The sequence below is a fragment of the Prionailurus bengalensis genome, chromosome B4 (genome assembly GCF_016509475.1).
Source record: "Prionailurus bengalensis isolate Pbe53 chromosome B4, Fcat_Pben_1.1_paternal_pri, whole genome shotgun sequence".
Taxonomy (NCBI): domain Eukaryota; kingdom Metazoa; phylum Chordata; class Mammalia; order Carnivora; family Felidae; genus Prionailurus; species Prionailurus bengalensis.
The window spans coordinates 98961650-98975574 of NC_057358.1; the positions used below are offsets into that span (position 1 = coordinate 98961650).

The following is a 13925-nucleotide window of genomic DNA, read 5'->3' on the forward strand; positions in this document are numbered from 1 at the left end:
ATCATATTCGAAAAAGTTCAAATAATGTCAAGTATTGATGCAGATGCAGGGAACAAAACCCTGATGCATTAGATGGCATCCGTGGCACTCATTTTGGAAATAAATTCTATTGACTAGTAATCAAATAAGGGTATGCATATATCCCACAAAAAGAAGAATAATTCCAGTGAAACCCTTGCTGAGGTACACAAAAAGGCATAGATAAAACTGCTCATTTGAAGTACAATAGTAGTAAAAAGTTGGAAGCATTCCAGATATCAGTCAACAGAAGACTAGATAACTTAGGGGGTTACTGAAAAGGATAATTCCAATAAGTTCATGCAAAAATTTTTCCAGTTCTATATAGGTCGAGTGAAAAAAGTAAGAAATATAACGCAACACATACACAAATGTGTATGCATTACATGCAACAATACTGTATATTTCACACTGACACCTTTATGGAGAGTGTGGATTGACAGGATATAAAGTAAGCACAAAATCAAGAAAAAGCATATGGGAATGAGATCATATAGGGAGATGAAGGGCATAAAACTATAAAAATAAACACTTGCCATACATCGACTAATAACGTACCAAAGAATATACCTCAATTTAGTCGGTGCACTTGAGATCCTCCTCAAATTTTAACATTCAGTATAGGCAAGTCCACAGTGAAACAAGCGTTCACATATGCTACTATTAGGTGATACTTTTCAGGACCTAAATGCCAATCTGTGTTTTTGGAATATATAATAACCTAGTCAGTTACCAAGTACATAATAATGTATAAAAATAGTTTTATACTTTTATAACTGTCAAGAGTTTTATCACTCTTGACTAGCAAGGCCACTTTTAACACATCAGTCTGAGCCTTTGTCTACTTTCTAAGATACTTCTATTTTATTCATTCAGCAGATGTTTACTAAACTCTAATTTCATACCTCAAACTCTGTGAATTCATCTCTGTCCTTTACCGATTCCCCATCTGCTTCTCTGATGGCTCTATTATTTTATCTTTTTCATTTTAATCTACCCCTAAACCTGAAAATCGCCAAAAGCTCAACCATTCTGTTTTTGCCTAAAATACTTTTTAGATTAATCCTTTATTCTCATAGTTTCTCCATATTGTCAATTTCCAAATCCAAATCTATTTTTTCATCTGGATATTGATGCTTTCATATCATTCTATTACCTCAAACTCAAAATAAATCAGTTGAATTTCATCATCTTCCCACCAAAATCATCTCTGATGGCCAATTACTGCCATCTTCTCTGAATGCATTGTTATCCCAATTGACCACTTAAGCTAAAAAAAAAATTATATATTTGTTTGGCTCTTTTCTTTCCTTTATCAATCATATCAGTTCTCATAAATTCACATCTGTATTAGTTTCCTATTGTAACAAATCACTATTAATTGGCTTAAAACAATATGAATTTATTATCTTACAGTTCTGGAGGACAGACGTCTGAAAGGAGTCTCACTGGGCTAAAATCAAGGTGTCCGTAGTTAGTAGGGCTGCATTGCTTACTTGTTCTAGTGAGAAAGCTGGCAATGGATGGTTGCCTTTTTTTATGATGCCATTTCTCTGGTTCTTTTTTTCTGTCTCCTTCTTCCTTGATGACTCTCGTGATTATACTGAACCCACTTGGATAATCCAGAATAATTTCCTGGAATAGCTGATTTAGCACCTTAATCCCATCCTCAACCCTAATTTCTCCTTGCCATGTAATAATCACAGATTCTGGGATGAGGATTTGAACATCTTTGCAGATCCATTATTCTACCTACCACAAAGTTTGTTCCATACCAATTCAAATTCACCTCTTTTTTAATTTTTCTCCATATTTCATAATTTAGGACCTATCCCTTGCAAAATCCTTTTTCTTCCAAAATGCTTCTGGGGTTCTTCACCAGGCACCCTGCATGTGCTCAAACCAAGTCACGTTTTTTATCATCCACCTGTACCGTTGTCCTAGTTTTTATGTCACAAATGTTCTTTTTCAGACTAAGTCATGTCATCTTTGAGTATCCACAACCCCCATCCCCTCTCAACAGTTATGAAGTTGTCTAAGACAAGTGAAGCCATCTTTTTAAAAAATTCAGTAAATCATTTGACGCTTAAATGATTGAATAAATTCAGATTTTGTTTAGTAGATATAGCTGTTTTATAGTACCTAGAAGAGAACAGTAATTCTTAAAAGTAAAAATTAAACAATTCATCCCAGAGTTAGTATTACTTTGTTATTACCACCACCACCACCCCCCACCCACGCTAGCAAACCACTGAGAACAGCCCCAGGTGTTACTCTGTCTTTCCTGCTAGATTGAAACTCAATAATTCCAAGTTAAGCCTCATCTCAATATCCTCAAAAACCCAATTTGGCAATTCCTATTATTATCTGCCTGTACCCAGTACATTTTAGCAAGCCTCCTTTCCTGAGGCCACTTGCCTGTCTTTTTAGAAAAATTCCTTTTTCAATTGCTCCAAACTCGGTCTTTTCCAACTGGCTGGCATTCAGTTCTTCTGGAAATGATTGCCTGTCTTTCAGGCTACATAAAAAACATAATTCTTTAAATTCCAGAATTTCTCATAAAACGTTTCCTTTATTTCACTGTTCATAGCCATACCAGACCAAATTACTGCTACACGATTATTAATAAGTCATGATATTAGTTGGTCTGAAGATAATGTGATCACTTTCACTGACAGGGAAAACAGAGACTGTAATTCAATATCCAATAACATTTGAAGAAGGAAGTATTTCTTCACAAAGCTTTCTGGGTCAAAAGTGCTGTATAATTTCAAAATAACACAATCATTTTATTTTGGCAATAGAGGAAACGAGCTTCAAAGATTCTAGGGTATGTCTACTCAGATGCATTTTCAGACATCTCTCTGGGGGAGAAAAGCTCTATGTGGGGGGGGGGGGGAAGCTGGTGTTGCTACATTTGTTGATGAAGGTAATTACTTCTTGGGGCACTTGCGTGGCTCAGTCAGTTAAGCATCTGACTTGATTTTGGCTCAGGTCATGATCTCACGGTTCGTGGGATCGAGTCCTGAGTCGGGCTTCCTCTCTCCTTCTCTCTCTCTCTCTCTCTCTCTCTCTGCCCCTCCTCCACTATCTCTCTCTAAATAAATAAATAAATAAAGATTTTTAAAAATAGTTCTAACAGGGGCGCCTGGGTGGCGCAGTCGGTTAAGCGTCCGACTTCAGCTGGGTCACGATCTCGCGGTCCGTGAGTTCGAGCCCCGCGTAGGGCTCTGGGCTGATGGCTCAGAGCCTGGAGCCTGTTTCCGATTCTGTGTCTCCCTCTCTCTCTGCCCCTCCCCCGTTCATGCTCTGTCTCTCTCTGTCCCAAAAATAAATAAACGTTGGAAAAAAAATTAAAAAAAACAGTTCTAACAAAATAATTAGGACGGAAGACCAAAACATCTGGTGACTTAAAAGTTAAGTTTGCTGAAGCACTCAACATTGTTCAGCAGTTCGCAAGTATTTACTGTTGTCAAGAGGTTGGAGAGACAAGCATCACGGAAACCAAATAGGGAAAAAGTAAAATCCTGTTTTGAGGTCTTCACTGGTTGTCTCTGACCTGGAAGAAAGAGTTGCTGAGCCATAAAGTAAGTCATCTTGTCACTGTTTGAATTAATTATGAGCTACCTGGAGGGTTGCGGTGAACGGACTAGCAACCCCTCACAGCTCCCAGCACATGGAAAAGCCTTGGATTTAATCAGAACTCTTGATGCTTGCTGAGAATCTCCTCACACATGGTACTCAGTGCTTCCCAGAGGCAGGCAGGGTACAGTACTTCCTGCACAAACATGATGAGTGCAGAATCTAGAATAGGAAATCTCTGAGGTTGATGACCTTTGAATGATCCTCATTCCTCTTGTAATGACTGAAAATTGTTAACATCCCACACTTCCTCTTTTCTATGCCAGGGCACTTGACCGTTACTGTTTTCAGATTTCCCTTTCTAATCTTTTTCTCTATTGAACAACCCCAACCACTCCCCCACCCCTTCACCCCCCACCCACCCCCCGCCACCTTATCCGTTGCAGAGCAAGACTCTTTCCTGCATCCCAACCTTTCTTTCAGGACCTCTTCAAAGTTCTTCATACAGACGACAGGGGAAAGAAAGTCTTCCAAAGGAACCAGAGTACTAGCCCAAAGCAGCATTTCCCAAGTGTAGATTTCTTTGACATTTTTGTGTTATCATTAACATGTACATAAATTTTGCATCCTACTTACTTCCAATTGTATCTGAGTTTGTAGGAATCCAAAATGTATGAAATTGTTTATCAACCGTGGAAATTGATGCTACAGGAAGATAGGCCTTGATTAATTATGACTTTCAGTATTCACGTAAGCCTGGAAGCTATTCTTTTCTCCAGGTCCACAGGAAAGTGTGTATATTGAGAGATTGTAGAGGTGACGTTCCCCCAACCCCCTAACTCTGCTTTCTGACCTTTACATTTTCATCTTCCAATAAAAATCTATCTTCATTTAAAACAATTTATCTTACATTGTGCTTGTTAAGGTCACTTTTCTCAATGTAGACTTTCAGAGCTGGTTCATAGTCTTTCTCTGCCACACTTGTACCACAATTCTAGGTGATTTCAGAGTTTACATAGACAAAAAATTCACATCCTAATTTCAAATGCCCTAGACCTCTTTTGCCTTACCGTTTCCCCCTCTTCACTGTAGCCCTTTTCTAAGGGACGTGCCTTATCTCGTGGTCCGTGGGTTAGAACCCCGCATCAGGCTCTGTGCAAAAAGCTCAGAGCCTGGAGCTAGCCTGCTTCAGATTCTGTGTCTCCCTCTCTCTGCCCCTCCCCTGTTCATGCTCTCTCTCTCTCTCTCTCTTTCTCAAAAATAAATTTAAAAAACATTTAAAAAAATTAAGGTATGTGCCTTGAAGAGGTAACTTGAAACTTTGAAGTTCTACATTCCATTCATTGTCAACAAATTCTTGATTTTTCACCTCTTATATACTACCCTTCCCACCAAATATGCACAGGAATCACAACAAACCCTCCAGGCCCTGGATTCCACCCCCCCCCCCTTTTTTTTTATTTGTTGATTTCATCCTAGTCTACCTTCTTTTCTCACTGACAAGGTTGTTCATCTGAAGTTCCTCATCACCAGCAACCTGCAAACCCAAATCCTAGAGCAGTGAGTTACCCTTTTTTGGTTTCTGCATTTTGGAACTTGGTAATGCTAGATAAAAAGCCCCTGGTTCTTTCTTTGATCTTGCACTACTGAATTCATGGTTTCCAACATTGGCTAGGACCTCTGAATCATTTCAGGACTTTACTTGTCCTGATTAGTTCCCTTCAACATTCCCCTCAAAACCCATTCAGAACCTGCTCCCCTGAAACCTCTTTCCCTCTCAGACTGGACTCTGTTTTATTCTCAGCAGATTTCTGCCTCTTACTTCATACTTCATCAAGAAAACAAATGCTCTCTCCTTCCACTTCCTACATCCTTTCTCACAAAATGTATTATCATATTAACATGTAGCTAAAGATCATTTTTATTTAAAGTGAAAAACATAGTGCCTATATTTAAGTTATTTTCAATTGTTTGAGAGTCCCTAACCCATTTGATAATTTAGAATATGAAAATAGACCAGATCTGCTCTGAATAATTATAGACAACAGTGTTCTAGTCTATGTATTCCTGCCTCGATGAGGGCCGAATGAAAAACTACCCAGTCCTCCATTTATTGCTTATAAACTATATACATACTTTAAATTCTGACACAGTACAATTAGATTTCTAAAACAGAAAGCACGGAAACTGTGCCACTTTCAAGTTGAAAAAGACAGTGCATCTTTGATCACTGCAATGGAGACAGAGCTGCTGAGACTTCATTCTTTAGAACCCACCTCTTCAGAGTCCTCACTTTCATCAAGGTGGCTATCCACTAGTGTTGTTTACAACTCAGAAATACCCTAGCTGCTGTCTTGGAGGTCTGGGCTCTGCACCGAGAAACAGCCCAAACCAACTTCTTGTAACATTTGAGAGAAAATATTCAGCTAGACACTTAGAAACTACTTCCCTCCAATAAAAGAACTCAGTGTCATTAATCTTCAAATGCTTTATAACAAGCAGGAATATTCGTGATTATTTGCTGACTTACGTTTGTACTTCCAGATTGAGGAGGTACAAAGCTCACACAGATGGCTTTGCTTTTGAAAAGACTAGTTGAAAATTGTAAGCTTTCAGCTGAGCTTCCAGGTTACCAAGGCTCGATATTTCCTTCCTTTCTGAAATATGAAGTATAATGTTCTTATACAAGTAGAACAAAGTTCAAGACAGCAGCCTGTTCCATTTCATAGTTCTGAATTTTTTCCAGAATTATATTTTCCCTTCATTTTCTGTCAGAACCAGTGCATTTACACTGACTAATTTGGATTACTTCAGGAGTGGAAGAAATGCATTCTTGTTCAACTATGCCGGCAACCAGCAAACACAACAGACTCCAATGTGAGGCAAATCTTAGGTCTCCCTGTCGTAAAAGCCAAGGATCTGTCCAAAATATTGGTAGCCAGGATGAAAGTTTATGTGCAAGATTCCCCCAAAATGTTGGTTAAATCCCTTAGGTCTCTACATTTTCCTGTCTCCAACACAAAATGTTATTGTTCTCAAGGGTAACCTTCATCAAGCTTGGCCCTCTTTTTTTGTGGTTGCAATTTCTGTTCTTACTCCAGGGAGATTTTCAATAGCTCAGATAGCTGGACTTATTCCAAACTGCCAAAGATCTACGCCCCCAGATCCTTCAAACTAGGTAGGAGATGCTGCATCTGGCCTAGAGATGGCTGAGCACAGAGGGACCGGACAGACTCTTCCCTGGGTCAGGTACCCACCAGTTTAGCAGTGCCCCCAAAAGGCATCTGACTCTCCACTGGCACTAACATCTCCTCTCAACCTCACAGCCCCAGCGTCATGCCCCTGCCCATGCCAACCTGCCTGCTGGCAACATCTCCTCCTGCAGACTCTGGGGTTGTATGTCCCCAGCCCCTCTGGAGCCATGCCACGCCACTGGTGGAGGCCAAAGAAAACCTCTTTTTGTTCATCGTTTTTTAATTTCCAAAGTTAAAAATTGCCCTCTGAATTTTTCTTTCATTATAGGACCCCATTCTTGTTTCATAGGCAGACTATCTTTTCTCACACCCTTGATGGTATTAACTATATTTGGTTTCTTCTGTTCCACTGATGGTCTTTGTTATTGTGCAAGTTGTGTTTTCCTGTTTGTTTTTTGTCTCTCCTAAATTGTATTTTCTTTTTTTTTAAATTTTTTTTAAACATTTATTTATTTTTGAGACAGAGAGAGAGAGAGAGCATGAACAGGGGAGGGTCAGAGAAAGAGGGAGACACAGAATCTGAAACAGGCTCCAGGCTCTGAGCTGTCAGCACAGAGCCCGACGCGGGGCTCGAACCCACAAACTGCGAGATCATGACCTGAGCCGAAGTCGGATGCTTAACCGACTGAGCCACCCAGGCGCCCCATAAATTGTCTTTTCTTGAATGTCCACTGATTGTTGGCTGTCCTCTCATATGCAAAAGTGAGAAGCTGACTGGAAGAAGTGCATGGGTGTGTGTTGATGGGTGGAGGATATTAACCTGGTTGTCTAGGATTCTAGGAGCTAGACAGGAGAAGCAGCCTGCTGGTCTTGCATTTCAGCATGTAGATTTTTGCATTATCTTACCACTCTTCCTACACACACACACACACACCTTATCCTGTGTGCCTGTTGTCTCTGAACTCAGAGGCTCCTTGGGCTCAGTTTCTCCAGACTAAGCATGCTATTACCTATGATGCATGTGGGTAGGGTAGTTTCTTGACTGCTCAGAAAGTGTAAGGGACCAGGAAGATTCAACCAATTTGTATATAGATTTTCAACCATTCATGTTGCTAATCATACCTCACTCCATGTTCTAAGCATTCTGAAATGGAAATTAGATCAATTCTTACAGGTACTCCTCCTCTTATAGGCATTTGGATTCCTCTTTTTTATGGTCTGCTAAAACCATTAAATTTCCGGGGCGCCTGGGTGGCGCAGTCGGTTAGGCGTCCGACTTCAGCCAGGTCACGATCTCGCCGTCTGTGAGTTCGAGCCCCGCGTCAGGCTCTGGGCTGATGGCTCGGAGCCTGGAGCCTGTTTCCAATTCTGTGTCCCCCTCCCCCGTTCATGCTCTGTCTCTCTCTGTCCCAAAAATAAAATAAAAAACATTGAAAAAAAATTTTTTAAACCATTAAATTTCCTCCGTAAGTTTGTTGTCTAAACTTAAAAAAAATCTTTCATCCACTATTCTTCACTGATATTTTTTTAAAAAAATTTTTTAATGTTTATTTATTTTTGAGACAGAGAGAGACAGAGCATGAATGGGGGAGGGTCAGAGAGAGAGGGAGACACAGAATCTGAAACAGGCTCTAGGCTCTGAGCGATCAGCACAGAGCCCGACGCGGGGCTTGAACTCACAGACCGCGAAATCATGACCTGAGCCGAAGTCAGATGCTCAACCGACTGAGCCACCCAGGCGCCCCTCTTCTCTGATATTTTAATGAAAAATTTGGAGGGAGAACTGCTGGACAAAGATGGTCAGCCTACTAAGTTTTACTGGAAGGGCTCCATAGTTAACTTGATATTTCTAAAACATTGGACAACATCATAGGTATACATATGGTTTGGGGGCAATATGTAATGCCATATAACAAATGTAACATTAGAATAGCCTTCTGGCTCCACCTTCAAAGAATAATCAGAATTTGAGCCTCCTAGCAGCTATCATCCCAATCCAGTGATATCATCCTTGACCAAGACGCTATCATCTATCATGTGGATTCGAACAGTATAGCAAATGACAGAAGCCAATCTGGATTTACTCTGATGCCTGAAATCTCCCCGAGAGCTGACTTCACACTATGCTTGCTAGCATTCAGAGGAGATGTCCTACATTATGCTTGTACTGTTCAATGACTAAATGCCTAGGAGTCATGTTAAATAACAGGCTTTGTTTTCTCCCCAGACTTAAATCTGACATAACGTTCATTTGTCACTCTAATATGTGTGTTAACTCTCTTCTGTGGCTACCTTTTGTAGAAGGGGTCTAGACCACTGATAGAACCCTTATCTGGTGAGAAGTGGGTGTAGAATGCAGGAGAGGAAAGCTTCCCCCACTGGCAGGAGCCATCTTGGCTGATGTTTTGTAGTTTTGCCAAAATAAGTGCAGTGATCTTTTGTCGGGTAATCAGCCTCCTCTTGCTTATTATGTAGCTGCAGTTCCGAGATTTGCTTTCAGCAAACCCGAAAAGAAAAATGTGAACCACATGCTCCTGACAGTAGGTAGTTGATTCAGTACTAACATTAGGACCTTATCCCCGAACCTCAGAAAACAAGCACAGTTTAATGCAGCTGGTAGAATGGGAGCATATGAATGAAATACCACTTTCAAGACCTGCCGAGTAGCTTGGGAAAGCTTTAGAGTGAGATGAATGTCTGTGGAATAGGTGGGTGGCTACTAACCACTGGACATAAGTGAGAATGCACTTCCCATGTCTAACCCCATTTTTCCAACCACAGCCAGGAAAGGCCAACAGTTGGAATATACCCATTCCCAACCATCCCCACCCTTTTTCAAAAAAATCTGAATGCTCATCCGTGTGTATTCTTGACCCCATCTTCTTCCAAACTACCTACTACTCCATCAGTACCTCCTGTTTTTTAAATCTCCTTCCCTTTTACCTTCTTTTTCTTATTATTCTTAAGTAGTACCCTTGATTTATCCTCACAAGTGTGTTTTGCCTTACATTCAATTTTGTCTGGTATTAATTTAGCTTTTTCATCTTTCTTTTGATCATTTTTTGAATGGTATATACTTCCTCATCCATTTTGATATGGTTTTAATTTAGGTAATTAATTATTTAATTTGGGTATCCTTATAAGTAGCATGTGGCTAAAATTTTTATTCAATATGATAAAATCTGCCTGATGAAATTAGCCTAATTGTATTTATTACAGTTACTGATATTGTATTAGGATTTTACTATATCTTATTTTGTGGTTTCTGTTTAGCCACAGTTTTTCATAGATTCCTTACCTACCTATCTTCTGTTTGATAAATATTTTTATGTTTCTTTTTTTTCTATGATGATTTATTTTCTTTAAGTTTATTTATTATTGTAAGGGAGAGAGAGAGAGGGGAGAGAGAAATAGAGACGGTGTGTGTGTGTGTGTGTGTGTGTGTATGGGAGGGGCAGAGCGAGAGGGAGAGAGAGAATCCCAAGTAGGCTCCACACCATCAGCACAGAGCCTGATGCAGGGCTTGAACTCATGAACAGGGAGACCATGTCCTGAGCCAAAATCAGGACGCTCAACCAACTAAGCCACCCAGGTACCCCTCTGTGATGATTTCAAAGCTGAAGATTGCATTTTTATTCTTTCTGGTGATTTCCGCTAAAATTTTGGCATGAATACTTAACTATAATTTTTAACAAACGTTAACAGTATTTCTACCTCTACCCCTAACCAATCACACTTTTACAATCTTTTCCCACACGGTGTTATTGTTGTTTAGAGTTTTCATTTTATCCTTTATTTTAAATCCATACAAAAAATAACTTCATTGAGTAGCTCATTTAATTTTTTGTCATTTGCTTGCATTTGGAGCAAAAGATATAAACCATCTTGAATGGAAGCCCTTAAACTTAGGAACATGTTCAAGTCTCTCCGCACTGTTCTGGAGGGGTTCCAGGGCTGTCAACAGATTCTCAAAGGGGAACACTGTCAATAGATTAAGGACCGCTCACCTTCAGAATAAAATCCAAGTCCCTTCTCATGGCATACAAGGCTCCCAGAACCTGCTCCTACCAATACCTCCGGGTTTCTGCCATTCCTTATAGGACTAGTCAAATTCCAGCAGAGACAAAGCAGTACACGAGCATGCATGTGCATGCACTCACAAGAGCGCAGAAACACACATGCACAGAGCACAGCACATACTATGCTGTCCCTTACTTCTGAACATTTGCTCATGCTCAGTGAGTCTAGAATGCCTCTCTCCTCCACACTTCTCCCATCTTTGTCTCTGATATCCACTAGCTAACTCCATGAGCATTTTCCTCTGATTAGCCACCACCATCACATTGCTGGGACTTCCATAGTTGTTTATATTTTATAATTTGACTTATCTTTTTTTTTTCAATGTTTGTTTGTTCGGTTTTGAGAAACAGAGAGTGAGCCAGGAAGGGGCAGAGAGAGAGGGAGACACAGAATCTGAAGCATTCTCCGGGCTCTGAGCTGTCCACACAGAGCCCAAGGCGGGTCTTGAACCCCCAGACTGCAAGATCATGACCCAAGTTGGTCGCTTAACTGACTGAGCCACCCAGGCGCCCAGCTTACCTTTTTATAATATGACTGTTTCCCACATTAGACAAAGAGTCACATGAACGTAATGAGTCTGTCATTCATGTTTGCATTCTCTAGTGCTTGGCTCAGCACCTGACATATAGAAAGTACTCAATATGTATTTGTTGAAGGAAAAAACAAAGGAGAAGAACTACAGACTTGCTTAAGGGTAAAAAGCAATTAGGCTGAATACTTTCAATTAAGATTAGAGTCTATCTGTAGCTTCAGAATTAGCCAGCCATAAGGAACACCAGTGAGACTCTTAATGCAGAAATGAGAATTCAATCATCTAATTGGAAAATAATAGTGAAACAGGGACTGTACAAAATAATTGTTTCTGGGGTGTGTGTATGTGCAAACACACATACACGCATATCACATATTCTTTTTTTCTGTTTTTCTATAAGATAACTTCTTCTTACTGAGTTCTGAGGAACAGATGTCTCAGGAAATATAATTGCTGGGTCCTACCTGGAGGTTGGGGGTGGGGGGAGCTTGCAAGGTAACAGAGGAAAATGGGGAGACATTAATCTCACTCCATTAAGAAAAAAAAGATGTTTAGGATATAATGATGTATAAATATGCCATTTGTAAGACAGAAGATAGAGATTCCAAAAAAATGGGGAATCGCATTAATTTAATATAAGAGAATATAGACATGGATATTACACCACTGAAATTTAACTTTAAAATATATGAAAACAACACCTGAATACTACAGCAAAATTGGTAATCAACATATAAAATATAAAAATTGAATATAAATATTCAACATAAAAATTCTGAAATTAAAAAAAATACAAAGATAAGTGAAAAATCAGAAAATATGCCCAGTATCAGATGAGCAAGCTGAATACTGTGATATGTCCTAAAATAGGCTTAAATTTCAAGAAAAAGTAAGTAAAGAATTCTCTGAACTCCAAAAGCAGTAAACAGCTTACTATCAGGAAACCAAAGTCAAGAGTGTTTCAGACTATCAGACAGTGGGGTGACACCGTCAGAGTCTGAAAGAGGAAGTGTGTGATCCGAGACTGGTACACTCCTATTCTAAGAGATGCCAATTTCCAACATCCCTTCCACTCATACATCTTTCTTCAGAGAACAATAGAGTGTGGTACTTAGAACACTACTAACAAAGGATTGCAGGAAAATTCGAAGTAACATCTTCAGATGTCTTACAAATTACTTATTTTAGTGATGTGTAAATAATGGGGAGATTAGAGAACGGCCACTTAAAGGGGTAAAATACAAACACCCCGAAGGAAAGAAGTTGGCGTGGATTGTAAATAACTCCAATAATTTCTGGAACAAAATTGCACTTTAAAAAAACATCAGTTTTTCATATAGCAGTCCTAAAGAATGTGACAGGAGAGAAAGAAAAACATAAAAAGCATAAAACATCTGATATACTAATGATCCAAACATATTGGGATTGCTGAGGCAGATAGAATTTTATGGATTTATGTCAGCTGACAGATATTTATTGTGTATTTATGCATCAGATGCAAAGCCGGAGGCTATACTAGACTATGGGAATATAGTGATGAACAATTAAAAGTGGCAATTGCCCTCTCAATGCAGGTAATGGTTGATATAAACGAATGTGAGTGGCAAAGTGGTACAGAGGATAAATGGTGCTATGGTGAGTAAAAGGAGTTCTAAAATTTCTGGCATTACAGATGAAACCTGAAAGTGTGTTTTGAATTGTTTATAAGAAATTTCAGAACTAGAATGATACCTTCTGAATGACACTGAAATATGAAAGGAAATGTAAGTAGAAGTGCATCAAAATGTTACCCTACATCTGCCTTCCAGCCTTCGTTGTCTTAGGGAAGTAACTCCATTACAACTTATGCAAGTGTCATCTTTCCTGTCTCTTCCCTTATTTTTCTAGCATATGTGCAAATACATATCTGCATGCACACACATGCACACACACACACACACACACACACACACACTCATCTAGAATATAATTTCCATATCTGTCCATGCTGCCAATCACTTATCACACTTAGCAGTCACTGGCTTCTTCATCTGCAGTTTCTGGGACCTATAAAGCTTCTTGAGGACAGAAAGCAGACCTTATTCTACTTTGGACTACCAGGGTCTAAGCAATACCCCTCGCTTCTCTGTCTCACTAGAAGCTCTCAACTTCAGGTGGGCCTATATCCATTACAGTTGTAGTCTACTTAAACTCCCTTTTAACACACACACACACACACACACACACTACTCAAAGATAGGTGAGAATAAATGATCCCTTGAGCCTCATTCTAAGAAAACAGGCAAGCTTTTGTTTTTACTGTCCCAGAGTTGGAAGCAGAAATGATTAAAAACTCAACTCAGGATCTGAATTTTTTCTGCATCTTATAGCAATAAGAACCAAACATAAATTATTCTCTCTACAAATTATCTTGCCATATTTATTAGAGTCATTGGTGAAACAGAGGAAATGGACAAACTTTTTTCATCAAGAGAATTATATGATACTTAATCTAAGACAGTGATAAACTCACTAATTGC

The 13925-nt window shown here is 39.4% G+C and overlaps 1 pseudogene; it reads right to left on the reverse strand.

The window, feature by feature from the left end:
• Positions 1 to 2352: 2352 nt before the first annotated feature.
• Positions 2353 to 7067, reverse strand: LOC122473663 (annotated as a pseudogene).
• Positions 7068 to 13925: the final 6858 nt, after the last annotated feature.